Source organism: Sciurus carolinensis, chromosome 3, assembly GCF_902686445.1.
Source record: "Sciurus carolinensis chromosome 3, mSciCar1.2, whole genome shotgun sequence".
In the NCBI taxonomy this organism is placed as follows: domain Eukaryota; kingdom Metazoa; phylum Chordata; class Mammalia; order Rodentia; family Sciuridae; genus Sciurus; species Sciurus carolinensis.
Window position 1 is genome coordinate 20312357 of NC_062215.1, and position 6000 is coordinate 20318356.

A 6000-nucleotide genomic window follows, 5' to 3' on the forward strand; every position below is an offset into this window, starting at 1 on the left:
ATCCTAAAGTGGAGCCACAGGCCACACTCAGAGTCCACCTTGCCTCTGAGACCAGTTCCCCTCACCCAAGTATCTCCCTGTAGAAATGCTGCCCTGTTCACGTCCATGAAGACAGAGGGGACCTGGAGAGGTTGTGGGGGTAAGGAATCTACATGAATGTGGTGGATAGCAAGGAGCTGTGGGGTGAGGGAGCCCATTCCTACTTCTGTCCCCTCTCCTCCACCTTCTTCAGGGAAGTCAGCTTACCGTGAAGTCACCAACAGAACACAAGGCCACCCTGCCTGAGGCATGGTGACTGTCCTCTGTTTCTGGGAACAGAGTGATGGGAGGGAAGCATATGGAACTGGACAGGGGGAGGGGGAATCCTGCCTCCTTTACTGGCTGCTGTGTCTACCTGCCCTGGGGGGAGAGGCTGGCCGGTGGCTTTTCTCTGGGCACAGAAAGGAAGAGCAAAGACCATCCTGGGAGCCCACTTCTACCCCATCAGGTGAACAGGGAGTGGCCCACCCTTCTTGTGTCCTCCTTGTCGCAGAGCCTGGTGGAGGGAGTGGGTGGGCAGCTGGGAGGTCTTGGCCGCTGTCCTGGGAAGACCTGGTCGGGCTTGGCTTCTTGTCCTCAACCACGATGGCTATCGGGCCCCTTTTCCCGCTGAGCTAGTTTCTCCTCCTTCCAGCCCAACAAGAACTCTTTTGTGCCTTGGCCAGCCAGTCCCCGACCTCAGGGAGGTTCAGTGGGAGAGGGCTGCACATCTCCCCTGCCATGCATGGTGCTCTGCCACTGTCCTTTGTTATGACTGGAGGGGATTTCTTTCTTGTCAACCCTGTTCCTTTGTTCTCTGACTTTTTTTTTTTTTTTTCCTTTTCTTTTTTTGTCATACTGGGGTGGAACCAAGAAGCACTCTACCACTGAGCTGTGTTCCCAGCCTTTTTATTTATTTTATTTTTTGCTACTGGGGATGGAACCACTAAGCTATATCCCCAGCCCTTTAAATTTTTGATTTTGAGACAGGGTTTCACTAAGTTGCTCAGGCTGGTCTCAAACTTGGTTTCCTCCTATCTCAGCCTCTCAAATTGTTGGGCTTACAGGCATGCCTCACTATGCCTGGCCCTTTTTATTTTGTTTATTTTTTATTATTTTTAATTTTGAGACAGGGTCCCACTAAGTCACCCAGGCTGGCTTGAAACTGTCATTGTCCTGCCTCAGAATTACACACCCCACTCCTTGATTTCTTAAGTCTCAGACCCATTTACAACTACCCTGCTCATCCCCTTTCTCCAAGCCTCAAAGTAGGACTCCCCAGTCCCTGGAGCAAATGGGGAACATGAAGTCAAAATAAATATTAAACCAATGACCCAGCCCTTTCTCTCTGACTACTGGTCTGGTCTTCATTTGCTACTGAGATCAGCCCCAACCCAGGGGCTTCCCTTCGCCCTGTGCTCCAGCCGTCCAACTGTCCCTTATACTGGCCTCTCAACACCAAGCCCTTACCCACTCCATCACCTACCTGGAATATCATTCTTCCCTTGACCACCTGGTGAAATCCTCCTAATCTTTCATAGGGTCCATGTAGTCTAGAGGAAAACAAAGGCTTTAGGATCATAAGGACCTGGTACAAACCATGGCTCTGCTGTTGACCTTGGGTACTGAGTCTGTCTCTCTGAGCTGACCACCCTCACATGCAAAAGAAAGACAGCAAGACTCACCTGCCAGGTTGGGGTTGTGGTTCAGTGGTAGGATACTTGCCTCACATGTATGAGGCACTGGGTTTGATCCTTATTTATTTTATTAAAAATAAAAGTGTTGGGCTGGGGAGATAGCTCAGTTGGTAGAGTGCTTGCCTTGCACAATGCCCTGGGTTCGATCCCCAGCACGGCAAAAAAAAAAAAAAAGAAAAGTGTTGTGTCCATCTACAACTACAAATATTTTTTAAAAAAGAAGACAAGACTCAGTCATAGTGCCTGGCACATAGTAGGACCAGTAAATCTCAGCATTTTCTCCTCTGTCCCTCTGTCCCATCTGCCTTATGGGCCCCTTCTTATGACTCTAACGAATTGCCTAAAGGTCTCTGTCCCACTGCTTATTCATAATAGAGACTTCATGAATGTCTATTGGATTAAGAAGTCTCTAAAACAACCCAGGGCTTCCGAGAACTCCAGCAATTCAGGGCAGACCTCCTTTCCCTCACCCCAACCCACAGCACCCAAAGGCTCTCTCCTTTGCCTGCTCTAGTCCCACCCACCTTCTTCTGTCTATGGCAACAGCAGCAGCCTCATTTCTGCCCGGTGCTGGGTTGATTTTTGAGTTCTTAACCTGCCCACTAAGCTGGCAAGGTACCAAGATACTGGTACTCTGCTGTCTCTCCTACATCAGCCCCACCCGCCCTGGAAAATGCAGCATCGCCTCAGGACTCTGGGTGGAAAGGACATGGTGACCATGTCCCAGGAGGCAAGGGGAACCCTTGTGCTTTCCAGAGAGCCACCCCTTTAGCTCTGACTGGAAGGGAGCCCAGACAGGTGAGGCACACAGGAGCCGGACAGAGAGCATGTGAAACTCTGCCGGCAATGAGTCCTGCAAAGACCTGCACACCCATCACTCACATCCCCTCCCCTCCCCTCCACTGACTGTGACCCAGTAAGCTAACTGGAATTGGGCTGAGAGAAAGAAAGAGGCAAAATATTCTTTTATTGAGCACCTTCTTTAAGCCAGGCACAGAGCTTAGTTGGTTTTGAAAGCACTGTCTCTACTTTTTCCTTTAAGCAATGTCCACTTTACTAATGTACTAACAGGTAGCACATGCATATGGTACAAAATACAAAAGATTCAAAAGGACAGATGGTGAAAAGTTAGTCTCTCCCTTTTCCTGTCTCTCACATTCCTTTGGAGGGATACTCACAGTTACTAGGGTCTCATGCATGTCCCAGAAAGATTCTGTGCACTTATAAACATATGCTTTACCTCTTAACTGACTTACACATGAGGGGAACTGAGGCTCTCAGAGATGTTAAGTGGTTTAACCAAGGCCATACAGCTGTTAAGTTGGCAGAGCTGAGCTTTGGAACAAGATCTAACTCTTTATCGCTTGCACTCTGGCAGAGGTAAGCCCAGGCACCATTGGTAACACCCTTCCTAGACAGCTATCTGTGACAGTCCTCAATTCTGAGGCCCTAGAGATCTGGGGTCCCTGGTGTACTGTCTGCTGAATATCCCGTGCCTCCTCCTCGTGACTCAAGGGGCCTGAACTGGTTTATCCCATATGGAAAAAGGGAAGTTGTAACAAGTACCCTTTCTTGGCTAATGTGTAGCAGGTGGTCCCCCTGGGGCCAGCTCAATTCCTGGGATCCAAAGGTCTGGAAAGGAAAGCTACATGAACATGGGGCTCTAGCTAGAGGGGGTTGTGGTTGTGGTTTCAATTATGTTTACAGAAAATGGCCTCATGATTTCCCTGTGGCCATCCAGGAGTGGGAGGAAGGATGTGAAATGGAGGAGTTGTTCCTGGTGGTAGCCACATGGTCAACCATGAAATGGGGAGAAGGAGGCTGCAGTCAGCCCTGCTGGGAGCAGGGGGATGTACGGCCACGGGCTGTGCACTAGACTTCAGGCTCTTTCCTCAAGTCTGTTTTTTTCTCTTGGATAGGTCAGGGTGAACTGAGATGTGATCACCTGTATCTCCAGGTATCTCCCTGGGAACTTTTTGGATCCTAGCTTCCTGTTCATTTTCTTTCTAGCGTGCCATCTATGTCTCAGTCTGGTGTCCTTTCAACTTAGAGGACTATGTTCCTGAAGCCCAAAAAAGAGAATCTGTTCTTAGCTGAATTAAGGAGAGACAGATAGAGGTTGGAATCTTCCTTCTTGTTCCAGGATGACAACTTTCTGTTTAGCCAATGTAGTCTCAGAACTTTCCAACCTTTGTGTCTGTGCACACAGCTGGCCAGGTCTAGCTAAATGTCTAGTGATCAGAGACATGCCATGATTTACAAAAATAAAGTGGCACATCTATCCCACCCTTAGGGACATTTAAACTGGCAGCCTCACAGATGCTGTTCATCAGTAACCATGGTAGCTGCACTGAGTCTTAGACTTTTGTCAGTCTTAGGAAGAGGGATATAATATTAGCTGTTACTAAAATCAACAACAGTTATAGGTCACAGAATTATAGTGCTTGACGTGTTTGAAGCGCTTCACAACCATATTAACTCAAGTCTTCTGACACTATGAGGTAGATACTGTTACTGTTGCCATGTTATGAATGGGGAGATGGAGGCAGAAACTGCTCAAAGTCACATGGAGCAAGGAATTGACAGAGCCTAGTTTTAGTCCCTTAATGCCTATGTATTCCTTATAGTTTTCGTTCCATTCCTAGAACATAGCATATCTATTAGGTGTCTACTCAGGCCTGGGTGTGAGTGGGGGGGATTTAACAGGAACCAAATATTGTCTGCTCTTGGGGGTAGAGACACATGTTAAAAAAATTATCCTTCAAACATGAGAGGTGCTGTACCAAAGCGTCCACAACTGTGAGGCAGGAACCAGGGAGGGCGAGGTTCATGCTTCCTAGAGCAAAGGTCACAGAACAGTAGGCAGTGAGAGGACAGGAGGTGTTCCAAGCAGAGGCAACAACATGTGCGCAGGTATGAAAGCTTGCAGGAGAAATGTGTGCCCTACTGTCAAAACATCAGGGGCTGTGATTGTCAGAGGAGTTGCCAGAGAGCCCACGGTTGCTGCTTCATCCAGCTTTCTGCTCCAGCCTCCAAACTGCCTTCATCTATTCCGTGCCCAACACTGTACCAGGTGTTGGCCCAGATTCTGTGACAGGAGCAGTAGTCTGGTTAGGGGAGAAGGGCTTTGTGATCAGTTACGGACCCAAAGACTTTTGTGACTGGTGTTATTCTGGTGGTGAAGGGAAGGCTGCTGGGAAGGGCTGCCAAAGGAGAATTATGGGAGAGCTTGAAGCTCTTGTTCATCTCTGGCTATGAAAAATTTCAGCGGGACAACCTGTTGGAACCCGTAGGGATGGGGGCGCTCTGTGTGTCTGTGTGGGGCTGAGAAGGGGGTCTTTCCTCTTTTGCTCCTGCTGCTAGGTTTCTGAGGCTCTGATATGCCTTGTTTCAATGCTGGCCCTTGGAGGGTTGCCAGGGAAACCACTGGCCAGCTCCGGAGATGGAGCGCAGGGGAGGAGAGTGGGTGACTCAGGCTGCCTTGTCACACACCGCAAACCCTCCCCACCACTGGTGAGAGGATCTCAAAGACCCCTTACCCCTGGATCCTACAGATAGAATCCTGCTTATTCTTTCTCGGCTGGATAGAGCAGTCGCTTCCGCAGCCCTTACTGGCGGGAGCTAGCAAGATTTCCCTGGGTACGCAATTGTCTCCCTCGACCCCCATAGATTCACCCTGGGACAGTGCCCGCATCCAGTCGGTCTGGGCCAAGTGTAACCTCCTGATGTTTCCATCCAGGCTTCTCGCCCGCCCGGGTGGTGCGGGTGGTGCAGCTGGAGCCCTGGCAGAGACGCTCTCACGGGAGCAAGCCCGGGATAATTACTGATTGGGGTTGCTGTGGACTTTTGACCTCGGCCTGTGAAGGGAGAGGACCCAGAACGTGGGCCCAGCCGGGAGGGAGGGAGGGAGGGAGGTGGGCGGGTCACGGAGTTGGTTGGGGGGATCGCCACGACCTCAAGCGCCCGCCCGAGCCCTGCTAGGGGTGGTCGACCCTACCCAAACAAAGCAGCATGTGCTTGCCGCTCCGGCTGGAGAGCGGTGGCAGCACTCAGCTGGGAAAGAAGCTGGCGCGCGTGGCGCAGGCCCGGTCGAGCGCGCCGCTACCCCGGGTGCGCGAGGGGGTTCTGGGTCCCTGCAGAGCGGCCGCGGAGGGGGCGCGAGAGACCACGGGGCTCGCGAGCGCGCGCCAGGCGGAACCAGGAAGCCGGGCGCGTTCGGGGCGGCGGGCGGCGCGCGTCCCCGGGCCTCCGCGCGAGAGAGGCGCGCGCGCCCCCGTGGGCCCCG